Raw genomic sequence first — 26687 nt, forward strand, 5'->3', positions numbered from 1 at the left:
TGTTGGGCCTGTCTCCAAGACGGTCGGGAATACGTGTAACGTGCTGAACCAACTGCTCTAGATCGTTGAGGAGAGCAAAGTTGTAGGCTTGTTCACAAGGCTGGTCAGTGAAAGAGAATGAAAGCCAAAGCTGGTGGGGAACATTGAAATCTCCTAGAATGCGGATTTCAGCGAAGGGAGAGTGGGTCATGATGTGCTCCATTTTAGAGTTCAAGTACTCAAAGAGTTTTACATAGTTAGTAGAGTTAGGTGAGAGATAAACAGCACAGATGTATTTAGTAATATAATAACAATGAATTCTTAGCCAGATGGTGGAAAATTCTGAAGGGTCAAGGTCGTGGGCACGAGAGCAAGTGATATCGTTGCGCACGTAGGCGCAACATCCAGCTTTGGATTGAAATTTAGGATAGAGATAGTAGGAGGGAACAGAGTAGAGATTGCTCTCAGTATCCTCAGAAACCTGTGTTTCGGTGAGGAAGAGAAGGTGAGGTTTAGAGGAGAAGAGATGGTGTTCAACAGAATGAAAATTAGAACGAAAACCGCGTAAGTGGCAGAAACTGATGAGAGTGGAGGTAACTTTATACTCATCTTCTTTCTCCCTTTTATATTATCTCCTTCTTCCCATCTTCTTTCTCCTTTTCTCTCCCTCTCCTCATCCTATATCACATCTTCATTTTCAAGCTCATTATTTATCTTTCCTCGTCGTCTTCTTTCCCTTTCTCCTCATCTTTTTCCTAGTCATCCTCTTTCTCTTACTCCTCATCTTCCCTCTTTCTCCTCATCCTCTTTCTCCTTCTTCTTCTTTCTCCAGCTTCTACGATGAGGTGGCGTGGCTTGCTTTGGGTGATCAATGATATGAAAATATTGTAGCCTGGGGCGGAGCTTCCTGGCTGAGGCAATTTGATCACGTTCAGGCTGTGCTGTGTGTCTACGGTATGCAGTCCGCCTATGCACCTGGCTAGTTATTTAATTGCGTAACTTGGGCACCTGAGTGCTCGTTAAATCATGGAGTCATTCATTTCTCTTACGTAATATGTCCTCCCACTTATCCAACCCCAAAAAATGGTAGAAAGAAAACAGCGCTATTTCCTTTCATTTCCTTTTTACCTTTTCTTCATCGTGACTTCCCTGTATATCTACACTCATATTTCTTATTCAGTCGATTAAACTTTTTTTCTACCATTCCCATTCTCCTCCGTCACCTTTCACCCATCATCATCCCCCTCCATTTGAACCTCTTTTCGAAGCATCAAAGCCCATCACTTTTCAGCACCAGCAATTACACGTTTCTCCCATTCCTCATTTTTATCGACGCTCTCCTCCTCCTCTTATTATTTCTCCTCAACGAATCGGGGTCTCACAAACAAGAAGACAGTGGAGATCAATCACAATTTGTTCCTCTTATTCTCCCTTTGTTCAGCGATAGAGTAGAAGCACGATCAATTACAACTCATATTCTATCCTCCACAGACAAATCACCATCAATTACAGATCCTATTTTCTTCCCTACAGCCAAATCATCATCGTTCGCAACTCTTCTCTCTTCCTCTCAGTTACAACTTCTCTTTTCTTCTCTACGTACAAGCCATTGTCAATTTCTCTTCCTATTTTCTCCACTACAAACCAGCCGCCGTCACCTCCATCTCCTCTCTCCTCCCCGCAGCCAAGGAGGAGCTGGTGGAGATCAACGCCGGGGGTCGGGGCGGCGTGCAGCTGGTGACGGACAAGAACTCGGGCACCAGCTGGCTCCTGGTCACCCACGCCACCTGGAGGGACGCCGGGAACTACACGTGCGCGCCCGTGCACGCCACGCCCGCCTCGGTGTCCGTCCACGTGCTCGACGGTGGGTGTTGGGGGGAGGGGGGGTGACAGGGGTGGGTGGGTGAATGGAGGAGGGGGGGATAAGGTAAATGTGTGTGTGTGTGTGTGTGTGTGTGTGTGTATTTACTTAGCTATGACTTACGGGAAAAGAGCTACGCTCGCGCTGTCCCGTCTCCATATCCGTGTGTGTGTGTGTGTGTGTGTGATAGGTAGATAGATAGATGGACAGAGAGAGAGAGAGAGAGAGAGAGAGAGAGAGAGAGAGAGAGAGAGAGAGAGAGAGAGAGAGAGAGAGAGAGAGAGAGAGAGAGAGAGAGAGAGAGATTATCAGACTACATTATCATTATTTCCAGCCTAGAGAGACGAACATCAAAACCCGACACACACACACACACACACACACACACACACACACACACACAGGGTCGGCAGCAACACGCGACGCTGCACTTGTTACCTTCCCAAGATTTCCCCCGGGGCCCACTCCTCGCGTGTATGCGGGGAGGGGTGGGCAGACGGCCGGGTGTGTATTGTCTAACCCCAGCCAGGAGTCGAGCCCTGGGCCAAGGTTACCGCTAAGTATGGTATTGTGATAGTTTGACAAGGCTTCTGTGCCGTGAGAGTAAAAAAATACACTCATGGGACCCTGGCTAATCCTCTTTCGAAATATATCTTGTGAGAGCCAAAAGTGTTTGAAAATACGGGGCTAAGAAAGGTGGTGTTAGAGAATGAAAAAAAACTCGGGATAACGTGACTAGTGTACTAAGTGGAAGACCATATTAGAATTGTTGTGTCTTGGGTTACGACGCAGCTGTCTGTTTTGTTGTACTGCTGACGTGTGGTGGAACTCGGCTGAACTGCTGATCTTAAGGATGATGTGATGATGGCATGATGTGAGGGCTTTGAAGAGGGAGGCTTGAAGATGCTGATGGTGGTGATGAGGAAGACGACGTGTTGCTCATGGAGACTTGCCAATGACTTTAACAAACTTAGGAAACGAGAATCAAGGCAGGTCTAGATTTTAACTTGAATTGCCATCTTTTTCTACTTCAATAACTGTTTTTTTAGCAACAACTAATAATGGACATTTTTAATAGGTTTGTAAAGCTGTGTCTCCGGAAAATCTTTATCGTTTCTTAAGGCTATTCTTCTGCAAGATTTATTATTGGTGTGAAGGGACATTTTCCTCACAGCCGAGTCCTCCTGCCACGCCTCAGCCGCCAGGCCACAGAGGACGCGGATGAAAGCCAGACGGAAGATGAGGCGTGGAGGAGAGCTTTACGGCCCATATTCTCAAACATTTCGTGGCTTACACACTCACAATAAATAAGGCTTTCGCAGGGGCTGTGTTAGTACTTCCATGGGTAGTTGTAAGTGCCTGGTGAGAGCTTGACGCGGTTTTTGCACCATGAGTGCAAAGAACACTCATGAGAACCCGACTAATCGCAAACATTGCGAGGTTAACACATCTATATTGGACGAGGATTTCCTTGAGGTTGCTGTGTGTGTATCCTTGTGGTGGTTTGACAAGGATCCTGCACCATGAACTTGATAAACATTCAAGAGAAGACTCGTCTCCTTTGTGGCCTTGAATTATTTTGTTGTAAGAGCCGAAGCGTCTGAGAACACGTGCCTGAGTGACTCCGTGAGGTATTTGGGGTTCTGAAAGGGTTATCCGCGTGGCTTTTGTTGGGTCCTTTTATTGACTTTCAGCGGGTCCTTGAGATTATTTTTTTGGAGGGGACCTTTTCGTGGGGTTCGTGTGAATGGAAGAGATTCTGTGTTCGGCATTACCTGTGGGCGCTGGGACCTTCTTGCGACTGCCATCAAAGTCGCAATAGTAGCCTACGTTTAGTGTTGTTGGTCCTAACGAGTAATCTGTTGCTCCTCCCGTTGGGGTTGTGTGAATGGATGAAGCTCGATATTCATTAGTTCCTGCGTGACTTTTTAGGATTCTTTTGCCTTTAAATTCGCTATAATACTTTCAGTGAGTTTTTTTTCTTGATATTTCTCCTTTTCGCTATGCCTGTGATATCGGGTAAGGCTCCTGTGTGATTCTCCGGCCTCTTGTGTTGCTGCCATCAGATTCTCTATAGTTCTTTTTTGTTGAATTCGTTCTTACGAGTTTCTTTTAGCCACTCTTGATGGGACTGTGTGAATAGATGAGGTTCTTTATTCGGTATTTCCTGTGTTATTCGGTGGCTTCTCCTGCTGCTGCCGTTAAATTTCCTGCATTATTACCAATGAGTCGTTCCCGGCGCGACTCCGGTACTTGAGCCAAAAAAGAAGGGCCGAGTTACCTCCCAACATGTGGAAACGGATCGCCTCGTTCCGCGGCATTTTCCATCGGCGGGCGGCGGCACAGCGGCTTAATATTCCTTCACTTACTATAATCTCAGGGAAATGTAAGGCTTGAAAAATACGGCCACATACGAAACGTTCATTGTTATACGAGTTATGTTCCTCGGCGCGGTGCTCGCTAACAATAACCTCGCCAGAATTACCGTGACATCGCTAATAACTACTAACGAGCCAGTGATCCTAGTACCGTTATGCTTACTGCCCCCAAAAGACACGTTGAAGTAATAGGAAGTAAGTGGAATTGAATGCCAAGGCGTCAGTGCCTTCGCAAGGATTCCAATTCACTAAAACTACCTGAAACGACACAAAATTCCATCAACTGCCACTATGAACGGAGCGGCAGTAATAATAGTAATAAAAGGACTTAAAACCACGAACAGTTTACTAACAACGAACTCATCAGCATTTTAACAGTCAGATGAGCAGCTACTAAACTTAATAAAGCTAAACCAAATATCCATCCACTCTCACTTGGCACTAGACAATACTAAACTTAATTCTAACACAAATACTAATAACACGAGCAACAATTGACTGTATAATCAACAAACAAACTAACATGCCTAGAAAGATGTCATTTGCTTATATTCATACCCTAATCAATAAAGCAGGAGTATAGCTATATATTAGTTCAGCGTTATCAGGTCGAAATAAACGAGGCAACAGTAATAATAATAAAAGTAATAATAATAATGATAATAATAATAATAATAATAATAATAATAATAATAATAATAATAATAATAATAATAATAATAATAATAATAATAATAATAATAATAATAATAATAATAATAATAATAATAATAATAATAATAATAATAATAATAATAATAATAATAATAATAATAATAATAATAATAATAATAATAATAATAATAATAATAATAATAATAATAATAATAATAATAATAATAATAATAATAATAATAATAATAATAATAGTAATAATAATAATAATACAATGATACCACCCATGCCTTAATTATGCCATACGATTGACAGATTTTTCTAAGTCTCCAAACAAACTCTCTTTGTCGTGTGTGGGGGTAGGGGGTTAGAGAGAGAGAGAGAGCGAGAGAGAGAGAGACACAGAGAGACAGTAAAAAGAAGTGGAAAAGTGAAAGAAAAAAAAAGGAGTAAGGAGGACTTTGAGGGAGTGAGATGAAGTAAAAGGGAGTAGGGTATATTCTCTCTCTCTCTCTCTCTCTCTCTCTCTCTCTCTCTCTCTCTCTCTCTCTCTCTCTCTCTCTCTCTCTCTCTCTCTCTCTCTCTCTCTCTCTCTCTCTCTCTCTCTCTCTCTGTGTGTGTGTGTGTGTGTGTGTGTGTGTGTGTGTGTGTGTGTGTGTGTGTGTGTGTGTGTGTGTGTGTGTAATGATTATATTCGTGTTTTTTGTGTATTTTTTAATATCTTGTTTTCGTGTTTTTTCTGTTGTCATTTTCAGTTATTTTATCTTACGTTTTCCTTTACCATTTCTTTTCCTTTTGTTTTCTAGGTTTGATCTCACATCCTCTTATTTTTGTTTTGTTTTTGCGGTTCCTTTCATCTCGTTATTTCGTTGTTTATTCCCTCTTTCTGTTTTCGTGCTGCTGTGTTTCCCTCAACATTTCTTGCTGATTTATTTATTTTTCTTTTCCTCTTTATCTCTTCCTTACTTTATCATATAAGTTCTGATACTTTTTCCGTTATTTTGCTTTCTTACATTTTGCTGATGATTCTCTTTTGATAACTAATCTCTCTTTTTTTTATCTTGCTACGAAAATTCCAATCTTGTTCTCTTTTCTCTCGCAATGAAAATCCTCCTTTTGGTTCTATTCTCATGATTCTTTATCCACCTTGGCCTTTTTCTCCCTCATTATTATTCTTCCCTTTTGTCCCTCTCCTCTCTGGGCTCCTCCCTTAATCCTCCTTGAATGTCCTCCTCCTCCTCCTCCTCCTCCTCCTCCTCCTTCTCCTCCACCTTTGATTAGATAGTTAGTGTAACTCGTCACAAACAGCCTCGTAAGAAGCATCAGGTCTGCTGTTGTTTGTTCTTCCTTTGTGTTTTTTTGTGTTCCTCCTCCTCGTCCATTACACTCAACCCTCTTATTCCATCCCATCTGGTCGTGCTGTATCCTCAATCGCCTTTTATTCAATTCCTCAAAGACGGCTCGTACCCGAATCCGTTTTAGGGTATTCCTCCTCGGCGCTTCGTTCCTCTGGTCCTCTGTGTTTGACTTGGCTTCCGCGCTTTCCACCCCTCCTGATCCTCTTTTGTTCTCCACACTGAGCGTTTTATCTCTCTCGTCTTACTTCGGGTTATCATCCTTGTATTTTACTTCTGCTCGTCCTACTGTTGTTTTGAATCCTTTTTTCCTTCTGTTTTGCCTTTTATCTGATTTTTGTTACTTTCGTGCATATCTTTTGCGTTACATACATTGTCCTCTGTCTTTAGTGTTTTATCTCCCATCTTCCTTCGAGTTCTTGTTTTTGTGAGTGCTGCTTTTACCCTTCCTTCCCGTGTTCTGAATCTCCTATCCTTATTTTTGATCTGTCTGATTTGATGTTATATTTCCATCTTCCTCTTACGTTTATATTGTTCCCTTCTTTGTGTTTCGTTCCATTCTCCTATTTCCAACGTTAGCTCTCTTTTGTTCTCCGTGTGATCTAATACTACTACTTCCTTCCCAAACATCAACATAACATAAGGATCATTTTCTTCTCCTTTTTCGCTTCTATCTTTATTAATTGATTCACTATTCATTCTTCGTTCCCTTTTCACTAATCGTTCTCTTTCTTATGATTACATTCGTTCTCTTTCTTTCAGATCCCTTATGTTCTTATGATCTTATGTTCTTATGTAGTCTTCTCTTTGTTGGTCTTTGAAACGATAATCCTTCCTTTCCCCACCGCTGCGTGCCCTTGATCCCCGTTCCTTCCCCCAGAAGAGGCTCCAGCCGAGCTTCAAAACGACCCCCAGCCGAGCCGGGCCCAGACGTCCACCCAAGGAACACCAGGCCTCCCGCTGCTCCTGCTGGGGCTTCACCGTCTGCTGGGGCGAGATGCGCCGAGAACGTGGTGCCTCTGGGCTCTCCTGGGGGCGTGTCTAGTGCTCCCCAGCGCCAGCAGGGGTACGAGTGGCCTTCAGGACGCCTCTCAGACTAATAAAGCAGTAGAAGGATCGTTAACAGTCGCTGCGAGTGATGGAAACATAGTCATTGGCGTCACGCTCTTAAGAAAACAAGAGTTGGGAGGTGATTTGAGCATAGCCTTTAGTTCCTACACTCCGTCTTCTTTCCTTGCATCCTAAACTCCCTTATCCTCTTCCTCCTCCTTCGTCTCCTATACCCCATCCTTCTCCTTATTCTTAAATTCTTACACTAACTCTTCCTCTTCCTTCTCCTTCTCCTCCTCCCGAAGGCACCATTATCGCCCACTCAGAGTTCCGATGCCCACATGCTTTGATCAATCCTCCTCCTCCTCCTCCTCCTCCTCCTCCTCCTCCTCCGCCTCCTCCCCTTCCCTTACTCACGCCTTCTGCACTTCCCTCACCCGTGCCTTGCGCCCTCAGCTCTTGTCCATGGCGGCAAGATCAACAGAATATACCAGGTGCTCTCAACCTCGTACCAGAATTATCATCTTCTGCGCAGTGACGTCACCTGCAGCCCCTCAGTCTGCTTCAGTTGAAATCACCCCACCAGTCTTCACCTGACCACAGGTGTAGACGCATTTCGTGAGCTCCCTTTTCTTTGATTTCGATGGGTGACTTTAGCATTTAGGATTAAGGAACGGAACAGTCGTACAATCAATGGGCAGCTAGGTTTAAGAAAAGACTGGGTAGAAGTGGTTAAGGTGTTACAGAGGGTGGACAGGGTAACTGTTCTATTGAGGATGATTGCGGCGAGTAAGAATATGTCCAGAAATACTCGGATAAGAATGTTCATTACACACACACACACACACACACACACACACACACACACACACACACACACACACACACGTAAACGGCCGGCAACACCGTTACTAATAAAAATTCAATAAAAGTCTAGTACTGAGAAAATAATTTATTTATACGGCCCGGTAGCTCAATGGATAGAGCGTCTGCCTCACGACGATTCCCCAGCCGGGTGAAGATAAGTTGGGTTTATCTTCTTTCACGTGTAGCCCCTGTTCACCAAGCAGTGAGTAGGTACGCGACGTCGGGCAAGGCGTTGTGACCTCGTTGTCGCGGTGTGTTGTGTGTGAGTGGTCTCAGTCCTACCCAAAGATCGGTACTATGAGCTCTGTGCTCTTCCGTAGGGGAACGGCTGGCTGTCTCGAGAGAGGCCCGCAGCAGACCAAGAGGTGAATTACACGCACACACACACACACACACACACACACACACACACACACACACACACACACACACACACACACACACACACACACACACACACACACACACACACACACACACATACACACACACACACACACACACACACACACACACACACACACACACACACACACACATATATATATATATATATATATATATATATATATATATATATATATATATATATATATATATATATATATATATATATATATATATATGAGAGAGAGAGAGAGAGAGAGAGAGAGAGAGAGAGAGAGAGAGAGAGAGAGAGAGAGAGAGAGAGAGAGAGAGAGAGAGAGAGAGAGAGAGAGAGAGAGAGAGAGAGAGAGAGAGAGAGAGAGAGAGAGAGAGAGAGAGACACACACACACACGAAAACTGAAAATGTTTCAGTATCCCATGAACTATCTCGCTTTCTTTAATATTCTCCACCTGCTCTCCTTATCATATTACTACTGACGTCAAATTCTGCGCGTGAAAAGACCTGGTATATTCTGTTGATCTTGCATGGCGGGGCGTGTGGGAAGCGAGGCGCAGAGGACGTAGCTGTGCGGGAGTCTTTTTGTGTTGGTTGTTTGCGGCGGTGTTGGTGCGGGGGTGTTGCGGGGCGTGAAGGTGTGTGTTGTCCCTCCTCCCTCGTTCATGTCTAAAAATGTGTTGCTCTTTCCTGCTCTCTTGATCACGCAACATGCAAACAGACACACACACACACACACACACACACACACACACACACACACCATACACAATGTACATATAATTCTAAGGTCGTGTGTACAGTGCATTCATCAGTGTGTACCTTTCCTCTCCATCACCCAGTCACGGGAATACATAAAGTCATGCATAAACGCTCATACATTCATACATATATACATACATACATTCATACAATCATACGTAAATTCACTCGCCAGGCAGAGTGAAATAGAGAGGGAAAGAGAATGGAAAATCACGTAAACTGGATTTGTATTTTTTTTTCTCTTTAGGTAAACATACACTTTATAATGAGACTCAGTCCACACGAGTTTTTTTCGCTTGCCGCTCTAAAGGTGTGGAAAAATATGAAAGTAAACAAGAGATTTTAAAAATACAAATGATAAAACTGAATGTCAAGAAACGTTAATGATAAAACAAAATGGAAGTGTAAGATGCCAACGAGGAAAAAAAGGGAGAACGAGAAAGAAAAGGTGATTGACATAAAAAGTTAGAGAGAAAAGAAATCAAAACAGATGAAAGATTGAAAAGATGCATCCGGGGAAACAAACCCAAAGTGTGGAAGATAGAATATACAAAATAAAGAATAAAAGAAAAATAGGTGATTGATAATACAGGTTGATGAGAAAAAAATGAGATGGAAGAGAGAAAGTGAGATAGAAAAGATTAATATAAAATATAGTTAGATGATGGAAAAGTAGGACAAGCGAAGAAAGAAAAAGGTGAAAAAGTGAAAGGAAACGGAAATTACGCAAATTTAAATTAGAATACCAAAAAAAAGGAAAAAAAAAGAAGAAAAAGGAAGGGACACTCAGCAGGGGAGAAATGTGCAGGTGTGAAATTAAAGTGAAAATGTGATCAATTATTTTTGGTTTTGTGGAAATACGAAAGAGATGCAAACAGTGGAAAGGAATATTGAAACACATGAAAAGAAAGATTTATAAACAAATATATGAGAAGAACGTAAACAGCCAATGAGAAAAAAAAGGAAGAAATTATTGATGTTGAAACTCGTGAAAGATTGGAAAAGATCGAAATTGTAAAAGACTAAGACTCATGAAAAGGAAGCTGTAAAACAACTATCCAACGAACGTGAACAAATTATATGAGCAAATAATGGAGAAATTTCGAGGGACAAAGGGACTATATAGAATTCATCTGTTACTGTTAGCAATGGGTATTATCTTAGTGGAAGTGAAATAAAGCTCAATAATTTAATGAACAATTTGAAGCAATGAAGAAAAAGAAATATGTAAGGAGATGAACAATTTACTGTCTGACTTTCGATTTCTGAAAATTGGGTACATAAAAAACAATAAAAGAAAGACTGAAACTTACGTAAAAAAAGAAAGAGCATAAGAATATCTGGAAGGACTTAAAAAACACGCTATAGAAGAAAAAATGAAAATTCTCAAGAGGAAGGATGTGGAGTTATTGAATTAAACTTAATATGATAAAAGTTTTTCGGCTTTGTGGAAATGTGAGAGATGAAAAGGAGGACTGAAACTCACGCAGGAAAAGAACAGGTATGAAATTAAACTATGAAGACGATCAATGACCGCTCTCTGGCTGGTGAAGATGCAACGGAGATGAGAAAAAAAAAAGATTGATATTGTTGGTCCAGGAATGAAAGAAATACAAAAAAATAAATAAAAGAATGAGTAAAGGAGGACTGACACTCGCGGAAAAAAAAAACTTATAAAATTAAACTAACAAGACGATCAATGACTCACCCTCCGGTTCGTGGAGATGGAAAAGTAAAATAAAAATAAAAACGGTAAGATAACAACGATAAAAAAGAAATATAAGAAGAAAAAAAGGAAAGGATAAGAGTTCAGACAAAAATAAATTATTAGTTCAAGAAGGTTGTTAAATCCCTTGCTAGGAATTAGTGTTATCAATGAAACAAATAAAATAAGAGAAAAACGATTAATTAAATGCTTTGTAAATTAAACTTCGACGCTGTAATCCATTATAGAGACACGAGAACGACGAGGAAATAACAAAAGCAAATTAGCAAAATGAACGAGTTACTCTTGGCTGATCTTTGTCCTTGTCTTTATCTCGTTTTCTCTCTCTCTCTCTCTCTCGTAACCTGAAGACGCATACACAGAACATCGTTTTAAAATATGCATCTGTCCTTTTTATCTCCTCTCCTACTCCTTCTCCTCCATCGTAAGCAGCAAAATCCTCGAAAGGATCGTTAGAGACAAACTTGTCAGTTTTCTAGAGGACAGTAATATGATACCGGATGCCCAGCACGGTTTCAGGAAAAAGCCTTTGACAAGGTACCACATGAGCGACTCCTAAAGAAACTACAGCCAGCGGGTATAGGAAGCAACCTCACTGCGTGGATAAGAGATTGGCTCACCAGTAGAAAACAACGAGTGTTGCTCAACGGGCAGGCTTCTGAGTGGCTTCCAGTCAGTAGTGGAGTACCGCAAGGGTCAGTTCACCGACGTGCTACGAAAATTATTCCACTACGGTATTTAGGACGCAGCCGTGTGAGGAACGACTCATGCGGCTCAACCTCTTTACGCTGGAAAAGGTACGCTTACGGGGAGATATGATACAAGAGTTCAAGTACCTGAAAGAGCTCAGTAACATCGACTACTCCAATTTTTTCGGGCAACAAACTAACTTAAGAACTAGAAACAACGGTGTACCTATTCAAGCGAGGCGATGTAATACAGCCACTGGCAGGAGTTTCTTTTAAGACCGAGTCATCCGACATTGGAACAACCTCCCTGCAGAAGTAGTAAGTGCGGAAACAGTCAATTCCTTTGAAAATCGCACAGACCATTACTTCGTCCCAACAGGAGTAAACTGAACGTACGTACCGTGGTGTTTTGGAATCCTCTGTTGGCACGAAGTGACCGTCGACCAGACCAGATCACCGGAGCGAGCAACCTCGTAATGAGTCAGTAGGCTTCTTGTTGCCATCCTTCCCATGTTTCCATGTTTCATGTTTCCTCCTCCTCCTCCTCCTCCTCCTCCTCCTTTTTAACCAAATGAGTCTTTTTCTCTCCCATCCCTTTCTCAATGTCTTTATCATCTTCCTCTTCTTCCTAATCCCTCCTTCAATACCTCTTCGTCCTTTCTTTCCCTTTCTCATATTCTTTTTCCACATCTCCTCCTCCTCCTCCTCCTCCTCCTCCTCCTCCTCCTCCACCTCCTCCTCCTCCTGTTTTGCTTTGAAGCTGTGGTGTTCAAGGGCTCTTAAAACCTTGAAAAGAGGAACTGAGGGAAGAGAGAAGAGAACTAGAGAGGCGGAAAGAAATGGAAAAGGCTGAAGAGGAGGAGGAGGAGGAGGGGTGAATGGAACGGGAATGGGAGGGGAAGAGGAGGAAGGAAAGGAGGAGGAGGAGGAGCAAAAAAAGGGCTGCAAAAAGATGACTAAAGGGAGGTGAAGGAATATATAATGAGTGAGACAGAGAAAAGTCAATCCATAAAACATGACAAAAGTCGAGTTAAAAAAATGAATATTGGACAATGGTTACCAACATGGGGTCCATGGAAGAATTTTAAGGGGTCCATAGAGATTCTAATTATTTTCAAATTTATTGTACTGGAATTAGGAGATATGCGGCTCGGAATAAAATTCATACTACTATACACCATCCTCAAAAGTGAATGCTTAAATGCTAGAATAACGGTGCCAGGGGTGTCAAACTCACGGCCCACGTGACAAATTTGGCCCTTGGGATGGTCATGAGTGGCCCGCTGAATCTATTTCGTTGCTAGGGGTCCACAGGTGAAAGAGTGACTAGAAAAGGGGGAACGGGACAAAAAAGGTTGGGAACCACTGGGTTAAAATAAAACACACAGGGGCAGGGGTGGGCCATATATCAGACAGGATTGAGGCGTGTATGGCAAGCGATCGAACCCCATTGTCTTTCTCAGCTGTGGCGGAAACGACGTTTCCCGTGTGCCAAGCGAGGATCTTCTCCGGCGTTTTAGGGAATTGTTAGGTAGGACACGAGACGCTGGTGGGTCGCCAGTAGTGTGTGGCGTCCTGCCAAGGAGGGGTGTTGGCGATGGATGGCTGTCCAGGGCGATAGCAGTGAACAGCAGACTTGCTGAGCACTGTGAGCGCAATGGGTGGCTGTTCGTCGACAGTTGGGACCTCTTCTTTGGTAACGACGCCCTCTAAGCCCGTCACAGGATACACTTGACTTAACGTTCAAGGGTGTTGAGGCTCTCTCAGACTCCCTTGAGCGAGCACTTAGTACCCTGAGGGATTTATTAGTATAGACGAGGGGGGGAGGAGTAATGAGAGGACATCTAGCTCATAATACAACCAGGCAGCTTAGAAGTAATTCTAGGGGAGTAACAGAGGACGTGCTGAGAATCTTCTATACTAACAGCAGGAGCCTCAGAAACAAGATAGACTTACTAAGGGGTGAAGCTTGTTCAGAAAATTTTTGACATAATAGCGATCACCGAGACATGGATAGACACTGCCAATAGAAATTTTAGATTGAAATTTGAAATAATGGGTTATCAGATGTTTCACAAAGACAGAAGGGGCAGAAAGGGAGGTGTAGTTGCGCTATATGTTGAAGACTCACTTAAATGTTTAGTTAACAATTCAGTCAAAACTATCATGGATTCAGAATCAGTTTGGGTGGACGTTTACAAAGGGAAAGAAAAACTTACTCTAGGAGTTCTGTACAGACCACCCAACCTTAACAGGCAGGACACGAGTATATTACTACAGGAGATTGGCAGGGAGTAGGAGTAGAAATGTCTGCGTAATGGGGGACTTTAATTATAGGAATATAGACTGGGAAGACCTAGTGGGTGACCTGGAAGCCGAGGATTTTCTTGAAGTTATACAAGATAAGTTCTTTAGGCAGGTAGTTACTGAGCCTACCAGAGAAGATAACATATTAGACTTAGTCCTAACTAATAATGGAAAATTGCTACGTGAGTTGGAGGTAGGCGGAGAGTTAGGAGATAGTGACCACAGAACGGTTCGTTTTAGCCTAGACTGGGCGGTAACCCGCGAACCAAACCCAGTGTTAGTGCCAGATTTTAAAAGAGCAAATTACGAGGGGCTTCGAAGACATCTTGAAGGGGTAAACTGGGATAATTTAGGGATTCATGAGGGCCAAAACTGTGGGTTGGATAGCCAGGAGAACCAGAAAGAAATGTCTTACAATAATTTAGTTAGAGTAATAGTAAAGGGGCAAGGACACCATATACCACAGCGAACACTTAGAAAAGAAAACAATGACCCTAAGTGGATGACTCGTGGACTAAAACACGAGATAGGGTTAAAGAAGGGAATTTATCAGAAAATAAAGAATGGTGAAACACATCTCAGGGGCCGGTACGTCGAACTATCTAGATTAGTGAAGAAAAACACCAGGATAGCAAAAAGGAGCTATGAGATCAAAGTAGTAAAGGAGGCGAAAAGTAATCCTAAGGGCTTCTTTCAGATGTATAGAACAAAAACAAGGGAGAAAATTGGACCGCTGAAAACAAACACAGGCGAGCTAGTAGAAAATTACGAAAATATGAGCACATTGTTGAACGACTACTCCCTTTCAGTATTCACACAAGAGGATCAAACGACTATTCCGGAAAGGGTTCAGGTGTGCGAGGGCGGGGATGGCGATAAATTGAGGGATATAATCATTACCAGGCAAGTAGTTCAGGATGAGATAGATAAGCTTAAGAAGAATAAGTCGCCACGTCCTGGCGGGATATTTCCGAGGGTATTAAAGGAATTTAATGATGTACTCAGTGACCCACTAACCGACATCTTTAAGATGTCGGTAAATACTGGTTATGTACCCAGCCTATGGAAAGTACCTAGTGTGACGTCGATTTTCAAAAAGGGGGACAGGTCAGCTGCCTCAAACTATCGCCCATATAGCTTAACATCGGTTATAGGCGAGATGCTGGAGTCCAAAATAGCCAGGAACATTAGGGAGCATCTAGAGAAACATAGCTTAATTCACGACTCGCAGCATGGGTTCGCGAAAGGTAGGTCATGCCTCACCAATCTCTCGTCCTTCTACAATAAAGTATTTGAGGCGGTAGACAGAGATGAAAATTAAGATGTAATCTATCTTGATTTTAGTAAAGCGTTTGACAAAGTTCCTCACCAACGACTGTTGCTTAAATTACAGGCTGACGGAGTAGAGGGTAAAATTTTGAACTGGGTCAAGGCGTGGCTTAGCAATAGGAAGCAAAGAGTGCAAATCAATGGTAAAAGATCTGACTGGGGATGTGTTACGAGTGGGGTCCCCCAAGGTTCGGTATTAGGTCCACTTTTGTTTATTATTTATATCTTTATATCAATGACTTAGATACAGGAATTAGTAGTGATGTCAGTAAGTTTGCAGATGATACCAAGATCAGTAGAGTAATTGAGTCGGATCAGGACGCTAGTATTCTCCAGGATGAACAAAACAGATTATATGACTGGGCGGATAAATGGCAGATGGAGTTCAATGTAGGGAAGTGCAGTATTCTGAGTGTAGGTAGGAACAACCCCTCGCATAACTATTGCTTAATGACACTCTCTTGCACCCAGCAAGAGGAATTTAAGGGTCTTAGTGAGCTTTGATCTCCGTCCAAGGACACAATGCATTGAAGCTAGAACTCAGACAAATAGGGTACTGGGATTGATTTCAAGGAGTGTAAGTAACAGAAGCGCCAAAGTCATCCTCAAGCTACTTTTAGCATTAGTTAGACCTCATCTTGATTATGCTGTTCATTTCTGGTCACGTTACTATAGAATGGATATCAGAATGTTAGAATCGGTAAAGAGGAGGATGACTAAAATGATTCAGGGTTCAGAAACTTGCCATATGAGGAAAGAATCAAACAGTTAAACCTGCATTCTCTAGAAAGGCGAAGGGTGCGTGGAGACATGATCGAGGTTTATAAATGGATGAAGGGCTTTAATAAGGGGGATATTCATAATGTTTTCTTGGTAAGAGAACCGGGTAGGACTCGAAGTAATGGGTTTAAACTGGATAAATTCAGATTCAACAGGGACATAGGCAAAAATTGGTTTACTAACAGAGTGGTGGATGAGTGGAATAGGCTTAGCAGTCATGTGGTGAGTGCCAATACAATTGTCACATTCAAAAATTGATTAGATAAATTCATGGACAGCAATATTAGGTAGGGTTAGATACACGGGAGCTTAGGTTCAAAGGAGCTGCCTTGTACAGGCCCACCGGCCTCTTGCAGACTCCTACGTTCTTATGTTCTTATGAGTTTAGGGAACAAAGGAAGGAAAGGAGAAATATAAGGGAAAAGAAAGGAGCGTATGAAAAAAATCCTAAAATGTCTATGAATCTTCAAGAAAAAGATGAATGAGGAGGAAGAGAAAGAGGAAGAAGAAGAAAAGGAGCAAGAGGAAAAGAGAAAGGAGGGGAAAGGAATCGGAGAGGAATTGGAAGATTAAATTGAAAAGATGAGAAATAGGAAATGGGACAGATGAAGAAAGAAGAGAAGGAGAAGAAGGAGGAAGAGGAGGAGGAGGAGGAGGAGGAAGAGAAGGAGGAGGATCAGGAAGGTTAAGGAGACAGAATTCAATATCACATTAGGAGAGGAACTCGTGACTAAGAGTGTGAGTGTGAATACGTATGTGTGTGTGTGTGAGAGAGAGAGAGAGAGAGAGAGAGAGAGAGAGAGAGAGAGAGAGAGAGAGAGAGAGAGAGAGAGATTTGAAATATTTATAAAAAATAAATAATTTGAAAAGTAAATTGAAACAAATTGAAATATAACGCTCGTGAACATGATTCTCCGAACGATTTCATTATTTTTTCGCACACGATTTGTTAAACTATTCATCTCTCTCTCTCTCTCTCTCTCTCTCTCTCTCTCTCTCTCTCTCTCTCTCTCTCTCTCTCTCTCTCTCTCTCTTCCTTGCTTCCTTCCTTCTTCCTCCTTCCTCCTCCCTCCTCCCTTGCCTCCCTCTCTCCCTCATCCCTCTTCTGTCCTATAATCCCTCCCTCCCTCCCTCCCTTCCTTCCTTCCCTTCCATGAAAAGCACTCAGGAGGAAAAGAAAGTGAAGGAGGTGAAAGAGAAATATTAGTAGTACTCGTGGTTCCGTCTAGTTCACTCCCGACGCAGCAAAGTGACGGTCAATGCGACTTTTAAAGGAGTTGATTGTTTCCGCACTAACCACCCCTGCAAAAAGGTTGTTCAAGTGATGGTCGACTCTGTTCGAAAAATAACCCCTGCCTATATCCGTACTGCGTCGCTTCGCTTGAATTGTTCTACCGTGCTTCTAGTTCTCAGGTTTGTTTGTAGCGTGAAGAGTTTGGAGTGATCGACATTGCTGAGCTTGTTCAGGTACTTGCAGACTTCTATCAGGTCTCCCCGCAGTCGTCTATTTTCCAACGTGATGAGATTGAGTCGCTTGATGTCGTTATTCGTAAGTTTTTTTTTCTTTTACAACAAGGGAGACAGCTCAAGGGCAACAAAAAGAGTGTATAGAAAAAATGGCCCGGTAGTCGCTGTTTCCACTATAGACAAAAGTAAAAAGTGGCCAAAAGAGAGGTCAATTTCGAGTGGAGAGGTTTGCTGATACACTCTTCTTGAAGGAGGTCAAGTCATAGGCAGGAGGAAATACAGACGACGGAAGGCTGTTCCAGAGTTTACTAGCGTAAGGGATGAAAGAATAGAGATGCTGGTTAACTCTTGCATAAGGGGTTTGGACAGTATAGGGATGAGCTAGAGTAGAAAGTCGAGTGCAGCAGGGTCGTGGGAGAGGTGGAGGCATGCAGTTAGCAAGTTCAGAAGAGCAGTCAGCATGAAAATATCGATAGAAGATAGAAAGAGAGGCAACATGGCGGCGGAATTTAAGAAATAGAAGACTGTCAGTATGAGGAGGGGAGTTGATGAGACGAAGATTCAATGTCATCAATGGTGGTATCATTTTCGTAGCGCGTCGATGTACTCTCTCGAGTAATTCAATGTCTTCTTGTAATTAGAGAACCAAAATTGCACGGTGTATTCCAGATGGGGCTTTACCAGCGAATTATACAAGAATAACATATCTCCCGGTGTCTTATATTCGAAGTTCCCCAAAGAGGAGGAGGAGGAGGAGGAGGAGGAGGAGGAGGGGCTGTGGAGGAGGCGGAGGCGGAGGCGGAGGAGGAGGAGGAGGAGGAGGAGGCTGTGGAGGAGGAGGAGGAGGAGGAGGAGGAGGAGGAGGAAGAGTGAAAAGGATCGAAAAGAGGAAGATAAATATTGGGGAATAGAATGGGGAAAGAATTATGTAGAATAAATATGAGAAAATGTATAGAAAAGAGGAATGTGAATGACGAAAAGGAAAATCATATATTAGAGGTGTAGGAAAACGAAAGGAGGAGGAGGAAATGGACAATCAGTCGACAAGCGAGAATGACGAGGAGGCCACGGAGGAGAAAGACGAGGAGGAGGAGGAGGAGGAGGAGGAAGTTGAGGAGGAGGAGGAGGAGGAGGGCTAAGTGGATTAGTGTTAATTAGACTGGAGGTGAGTCAGGTGATGTCGGCAGGTGAGAGGAGGGAGGATTAGCAGGTGTATAATTCACTTTCACTGTTACGTCCACACATTCATACGTACATTCACATACATAAACGCACACCCACCGCCATACATGTAAACTATCAGACACAGGTTTATAATTTATTACTTATCATCATCATTCTCATCCTCAGCCATTATAATGATTGGTCAATTAGTAAGTCTACAAAATTTACCTTCTTTTTTACGTGCTGCCTTTACGCCGGTAGGCTGTCTTGAGGGGCCTCTAGGACGGCCCCAGCCCGTTAGTGGCGCAGGCGAATTTTATCTTTTGTGGCAGTCGTGGCATATAACTCCTGCTGGCCCACGCTGCCCCCCGGTGCTCCATTTGAACGATGTCGTTGAAGTTAGAGTTGATTGAAGATCCGGCAGCATGTGGCGATGGTTTGAAATATCAGCGTGTTTCGGTGGGACTCGAGCCCAGGTCCACGGGCTCACCACGCCCGCACGCTGACCACCCGGCCATCGCCTCCCGCCTGATTTATAATTATTGAGTTTTGGTTCTGTCTTTCCTTGTACAAATAATGATCAACAGAAAAACTTCAATGTATGATAACATAAACATCCTACAGAATTAATCATTCATATCAATAAACATTAAAACATACACACATACATGCAAAACACAGGCATACGTACATACACATTAACATTCATACACACAAACACATACAAATACAGTAATAACATACACCCATACATACAATTATACAAGCAAACATACACCCGTTCATTTATACACACAAATACATAAACAAACATGCACACATACAAACAATAATTATATTAAACACACTCTCTCTCTCTCTCTCTCTCTCTCTTTCTCTGGTAATCTCTCTCTATCTCTAAAAAAATAGAGCAAAACGCAATCACGCGAAACCACGAAAATGCTCTCTCTCTCTCTCTCTCTCTCTCTCTCTCTCTCTCTCTCTCTCTCTCTCGAAAAATCTCTCTCTCTCTCTCTCTCTTTGCAGACGACACAAAGATTGGTAACTCGGTTCTCACTGACGAAAACAGGCAAAGCCTCCAAGAGGATTTGCACAAAATTTCAGCTTGGTCTGATAGATGGGAGATGCCCTTTAACGTAGACAAGTGCCAGGTCCTTCAAGTTGGAACGAGGAATAAGAAGTTCGATTACGAAATGCGCGGCGTTAAGCTCAAAAGCGTTCAATGCGTCAAGGACTTGGGGGTCAAAATCGCGTCAAACCTCAAATTCTCACAGCAATGCATCGATGCAGCAAATAAAGCGAACAGAATGTTGGGCTTCATTAAAAGAAACTTTTTATTCAAGAATAAAGATGTAATACTCCCGCTCTACAATAGTTTAGTCAGACCCCACTTGGAATATGCGGTACAGTTTTGGTCTCCCCACCATGCAAAGGATATTGCTAAATTAGAAGGTGTTTAGCGTCGGGCAACGAAAATGATCCCTTCCTTGCGCAACAAATCCTACGAGGAAAGGCTTTCTACCCTTAACATGTTCTCTCTTGAGAAACGTCGCCTCCGAGGAAAACTGATCGAATGTTTTAAAATACTTAATGGTTTCACGAATGTAGACAGATCAACATTGTTTATGATCGATGACACTTTGCGCACGAGGAACAATGGCGTAAAACTCAGATGTAGACAAGTAAATTCAGACTGCACCAAATTTTTCTTCACCAACGTTGTAGTGCGAGAATGGAATAAGCTTCCACCATCAGTGGTCCAGTGTAACACGATTGACTCCTTCAAAAATAAGCTCGACCGTCACTTCCTTCAACTTAATATCAATTAGAGTAGAAATGCAACGTTTTGGAGTCTTCTGATTAATGTAAAATCACTTAGGTTTAAGGACAGACCATCAAGTCTGGACCTTGGGGTCTGTGTGGTCTGATTTTCTATGTAATTTCTATGTGAATTTAGGGGTCTTAATGAGCTCTGATCTCCGTCCAAGGGCACAATGCATTCAAGCTAGAAATCGAGCTAATAGGGTACTGGGATTTATTTCCAGGAGTGTAAGCAACAGAAGCCCCGAAGTCTTCCTCAAACTATATTTAGCATTAGTTAGACCTCATCTTGACTATGCGGCTCAGTTCTGGTCACCTTACTATAGAATGGATATCAAAATGTTAGAATCGGTGCAGAGGAGGATGACTAAGATGATTCAGGGGTTGAGAAACTTGCCATACGAGGAAAGACTCAAATAGTTAAACTTGCATTCTCTAGAAAGGGGAAGGGTGCGTGGAGACATGATCGAGGTTTATAAATGGATGAAGGGCTTTAATAAGGGAGACATTCATAAGGTGTTGTTGGTAAGAGAACCGGGTAGGACACGAAGTAATGGGTTTAAACTAGATAAATTCAGATTCAACAGGGACATAGGCAAAAATTGGCTTACTAACAGGGTGGTGGATGAGTGGAATGGGCTTAGCAGTCATGTGGTGAGTGCCAATACAATTGTCACATTCAAAAGTAGACTAGATAAATTCATGGACAGCGATATTAGGTGGGGTTAGATACACGGGAGCTTAGGGTCAAAGGAGCTGCCTAGTACAGGCCTACCGGCCTCTTGTAGACTCCTGCGTTCTTATGTTCTTATGTTCTTATGTAAATCTATGTAAATCTCTCTCTCTCCTTTAAAATCGCTCAAGGGGAAGGAAAGAAAGCGGAAGAGTAAGAGAGAGAGGGAACGTGCAAAGAAGAAAAGGAAGAGTGGTGACGAACACTGAAGCGAGGCAAAGAAAAAAATATTCACGCGACTTGAAGAAAAGAAGGTGAAGGAGTGAAGGGAAAAATGGATCAAGAAAATAAGAGGAAGGGAACAACGATGGGAAGGAAGTTGTTGAGACGTTGCTGAGATGGACATCCGACGGTCGTGGTTTACTGCCGACGGGTGACAGAGTTCGGGGAGAGCGACGAGTGTTTTGAAATATCCAAAACTGTCGGCGTGTGCCCTGACGTCGGGAGGCGTCGGGAGTGAAGATCGTGAATGTGTGACACTGGCCTTGGTTGTCTTTGGTGCATGTGTTCCTCATAACAGATTATACCACACAGTGTTTGGCTGGTGTGTGTTGAGGCTTTGTTCCCTTTTTCCTTACTATGTAAGAAAGAGAAGTTGCTGCTCGCTATCAGTATCAATTCTGTTGATCAAATGCAAGAGGAACACAGTGATGATTAAAAGAAAACTGTTTCCCGGTGTGGTGTCATGAGACATCCCAAGATCGTGAGACATCCTATCCTGAATACATACATGAATTTCGGCACGGTACCGTGTCCTTTGTCGACTACTTGTCGGGGTCTGTCCCACCGAAGTTTATTTATATTATTATGAAAGCAAATAATGACGTATGTATGTATATAACTAGGATATCAACAATCTTCTTCTTCTTGTGACCTGTTCCCCTTTGCATCGCTTTATAGGTCCTCCATGGTACTTCTTTACACTCAGATGCTTCACTAAGTTACTCTGTGATAGTACAGATTGGGTTTCGCGATGCGAAATTAAGGATGGGATGTCTTAGGATACAGGATGACAGATGACACCACACCGGTGCTTTTCTGGTCATGAGCATCTTCACTTCATTTCAAGGTGCTGCCTTTGGCCCCTTATCTGGCGTTCAGTGCGTAATGGTTTGTTCTCCAGGACCAGATGCACTGCATGTATGTACAAACAGGATGATGGGGTATTTAACAAAATCAGAGTACATAAGAATAATGGAAACTGTTGAATAACTTTCAAGGGCGTTTATAGTTTGGGTTCTATATAATACAACTTATAGAAGGCTGTGAAATTATAAGCCTAAATAGGTTATAATATGTGTGTACTGTTTTAGGGCCGCACACTGTGAATGGAGGGGAATATCAACGGCATCTCGAGTAACGACAGCAGCACCCAGCGGGTGGCCACATAAGCTGCACGCAAGATGCTCTCAGCCCGCCCCTAGATGCCACCCCGGATGCCGGCCTGGTGCACCCCCTCGTACGCCTCCTGGAGAGGGCAGACAAGTGAGTGTGGGCTGAGTGTTGTAACCAGAGGCCAGGGTTCAAGATGTCTATTTATCGTCTTTATAAATGAAACTTTCAAGAGAGGAAAACCAAGGCTTTTCAAGCTGAAACTGATCATTCTTTTGACATGTATTATGTTCATAGGAGCAGCAGTTGTGTTCACTTATTAATTTGTTTTGCCCTTTGACTGCCACCTTTAGTTTATAAGTAAACTGAATTCCTATTGTGCTAATACGAAATAAGGGAATTTTTTCAGATACGAATATCAAATGATTTGCACAAACTGGCGACCATTACTGTTACGTGTTACGTGTAGGATTACTTCACGACGAACGTGTGGAGATGCGCGTCATCTGATGGCTGACAAGCGCCCTGCCGCAGCCCCGCCCTGCACGTTCTATATACTGTTCCTTCTGCCCCATTCAGAAATGAGAGCAAGGTTAAGCATTCTGTGGCATCCAGCCCTGAGTTGTATCGTTCCTGCTGTGAGGGTCTTGCGTTGAAAAACGTGGAGGGGAACATGAAGTCTTAAGATGAAGAGAAGGAGGTAGAAAAGGGTGTCGCTTCTTGATACAATCTTCCTGCTTTGTTTTTACGTCGTAGGAACAAGTGTTTTTAGTTTGAAGTTTGTTCCTCCATGTAATCCACGGTGTTTGCCTCCCCAACAGCCTTGGGCCCTGTCGTGTTGTTCGTCAAGCTGCTCCGCTCGCAGCACACCAACGTGGCATGCAGAGCAAGCCGTGTGGGCGCCGGGAAACACTGCTGGCGATGGTCCCAAACTCAGAGACTTCGTCATTAAGGCTGACATTGTACAACCTCTTCTGGAACTCATTAGACCAGACACAGAGGCACGCTCATGAGGATGTTTTCTTACATTTTATAATGGAATGCTCTACCATTCAGTGATGTATTCTTTCTTCACCTCAAAACTCAAGCACATAGTAGAACAGTAAACTAATGCTTATAAGAGAAAGAAAATAATAACTTGATCATCGGAATAAACTGTCTTCAGTATCTTCATTCATGTAGCATCACTGCATCATACTGAATGTATTGCCGAGTGCAGATACACAGGTCTTAGTTGAGCAGGCATGAAAAGGCGGCGCCAGGTGGAAGGCCACAGCCACAGACGGCAGGCCAGTGCTGTTACACAATACGGTGATGGAGGCAGTGATAGTGAACAGGGTTATAACTTGTTGGCTGCTGGAATGTGTTTGAAGGATGGGTACTTTAAATTACGAGGAACTAGCAAAGCAATATAAAGGCTAGAGATCAATTCTCAGGTCTAAGGACATGTATCTTAACATAAATTCCTTAGCCAGTCATTTAGTATTGTCATAGAAGACACAATAAAACCCAGTGAGGTGATGCCCCACTCGGACCGCTCCTTGCATGCATCAGTTATTTGTGTGTCATACCGGCGGGTGTGTAAAACACTCACCAAAATTATTGTAGGTTAACATGGCTCGTTGATATTCACCCAGCAAAGGGTTATAAATGTGTTCATCGTCTCAGACTGCCGAGATCAACGAGGTGGACTGCCTGGGCCAGATGACTGTGGAGTGCAGTGGAGTGGACAAGACTGAGGACTGCAGCACCACGACAACGAGGCCGTGTACAAGAAGGCCTTGGATGGATATCATCGAGAGATCTTCAGGCGAGGAGGAGGGCCCCGAGGTGAGCAGCACCATCAGTGGCCAGGCGTGCGACTTCTCTGCCGTGAACAATATGCCTGAGGGTGGATTCTCTTTCTTGGACTTCAGTGTGTGTGTCTGGCAAGGGAGGAGCAGCAGCAGGCAGGGTGTGTGTGTTCCACGTCGGAATAATGTGATAATGTATCTAACCGTCAATCTCATTTGTCTCAGTGGCCTCTGCAGCATGTTTTACTGGGCCTTCAATGGACCCGCTGGTGCCTCAATGTTTTACTGGGCCCTCAGTGGACCCGCTGGTGCCTCAATGTTTTACTGGGCCTTCAGTGGACCCGCTGGTGCCTCAATGTTTTACTGGGCCTTCAGTGGACACCTTGGTGCTTCTGTGTGTGTTTCAAAATTGTTTGCTTGATAGGCTGAAGCCTGAGGAATTATGTGGATTACTTTTCATATTAGGTACTGGCTTTTTTACCTCTTTTTATTCAGCCAATATATTTATCTTTATAAACTGCCTAATGCACTTGACTCATATGTTATTTTGTAATATGGGACTAAATAAATTTGTGCCAGATAATTAGAAATCTGATCATCCAGCACAATGTGTCCTTTTCCACCTGTCAAAGATATTTCCCTTCATCAATAAAGTTAAAATAAGTTGTCTTGGTGCAAATTATCCTCCAAGTGTTACAAAAAGTTTCTTCACTCCTTTTATAGAAAAAGGATTTTTTTTCATGTTAGGTAAGGGCACTTGTGTAGTACTGTGGGTTATCAAGTATACATAGCAGTGTTGAGGGTTGGGTTTACTTTCCTTCGAGTTTTCATTCACACGTACAGACACCCTGGCAGACCTGGACGCTGAAGACTGTGTAGTGTAACTGGCCACTCAATACTGACATGTCCTGCTTTCCTGACTAAGACTGTGACTGGTTACATAGACATCACTGTTACAATCACATACATATATAGTCTTAGGCAGCATATAGTTTGTTCGTTTCTCACATTGGCATGTTGTTTAATAAACTGTTCAGTGCCTTCGTTCAAGTGCATTAGGCAGTTTATAAAGATAAATTTATTGGATGAATAAAAAGAGGTAAAAAAGCCATTACCTAGCATGAAAAGTAATCCACGTAATTCCTCAAGCTTCAGCCTATCAAGCAAACACTAGTCGTATATCACGGCAGCCACTATAAATAAAATTCGCCTGCGCCACTAACGGGCAGGGGTTGCCCAAGAGGTCCCTTTAGAGGCTCTAGACAGTCTACCAGCGGTAGGCAGCACCTAAAAAAGAAAAAAAGAAAAAACGCCACTGCCCAGCGGTTAAGACAACGCTGGGAATCATGTTACTGTAAGGAATTTGTGCTGTTCCTGTCTGGCACTACGCTGTGTATAGATGCTGCTGCTAAGTCCCTGGTTTACTGAGTCTCCCATAATAATTATGCCCACCACCCTTGACCTTGCCACACTGCTCAGTGCTTGGGGGAACTTCGTCTCTACTTCCTCTCCACCCTCCCACTGATAGCAAGTTGGCCCTGGACAGCCCTCCTGTTTCTTCGTAGAACCTCCACCCACCTGTCTAGGGGTGGGCAGGTTGTTAGCCTTTTTTTATATTATCACTTTTTATAATAACTGCGGATAACTGTTATGTTTCTATGCGTGTTATGCACCTGTGCGGGTGCCCTGCGCATTATTCTTCCAGATCCAGATTTTGTGTCAAGGGCACGCACGAGCTGCTATCTCTCGTCAGGTCCGGTGTACCGTTGCCTGCTTTCTCCAGTTGATTGAAGTTGACGAGATAACACAATAGCCCTTTAAGTTAAGTGATGTGGATTATGTTTGGCCGAGCGGAACCGTAAAGTTCACTTTAGTTCTCTTAATTCACTCTCTCTCTGGTATATTAAAAGTGTGATGAGTTTTAACTATATTAACAGTTTTACACAATAGTTACAAAGTTTATGTGAGCTGTCGCCCGCACACCCTGAGCAGAGTGATCTGCTCGTGCCTGCTGCCCACTGTCTTCTACCTCCTTCAGTCCGCGGAGGAGGTATAAGTGTGCGTAGGTAATTCCCCGGAAGTGTTGATCTTCCGGTGTTGAGTCTTGCAGTTTTTACCGTTGGCTCAGCACTGTTCCCACGGCGAATAAGCACGCCGTAAGCACACCATAAGCACCTACCTGTTCCCTAACATCCTGTGGCGCGGCACTGCCATGGTGTGGCAACACATATCGTCACACATTCACATGTACATTATA

The 26687-nt window shown here is 43.1% G+C and overlaps 1 long non-coding RNA gene across 1 annotated transcript; it reads left to right on the top strand.

The window, feature by feature from the left end:
- The first annotated feature begins 1667 nt into the window (after window positions 1–1667).
- LOC126997277 (uncharacterized) lies at window positions 1668–24297 on the top strand. Its single transcript, XR_007751964.1, has 4 exons — window positions 1668–1843; window positions 7111–7416; window positions 22619–22790; window positions 23459–24297. It is a non-coding gene; the product is annotated as an uncharacterized LOC126997277 (long non-coding RNA).
- The last annotated feature ends 2390 nt before the right edge of the window (window positions 24298–26687 follow it).

This window comes from Eriocheir sinensis, chromosome 12 (genome assembly GCF_024679095.1).
Source record: "Eriocheir sinensis breed Jianghai 21 chromosome 12, ASM2467909v1, whole genome shotgun sequence".
NCBI lineage: Eukaryota > Metazoa > Arthropoda > Malacostraca > Decapoda > Varunidae > Eriocheir > Eriocheir sinensis.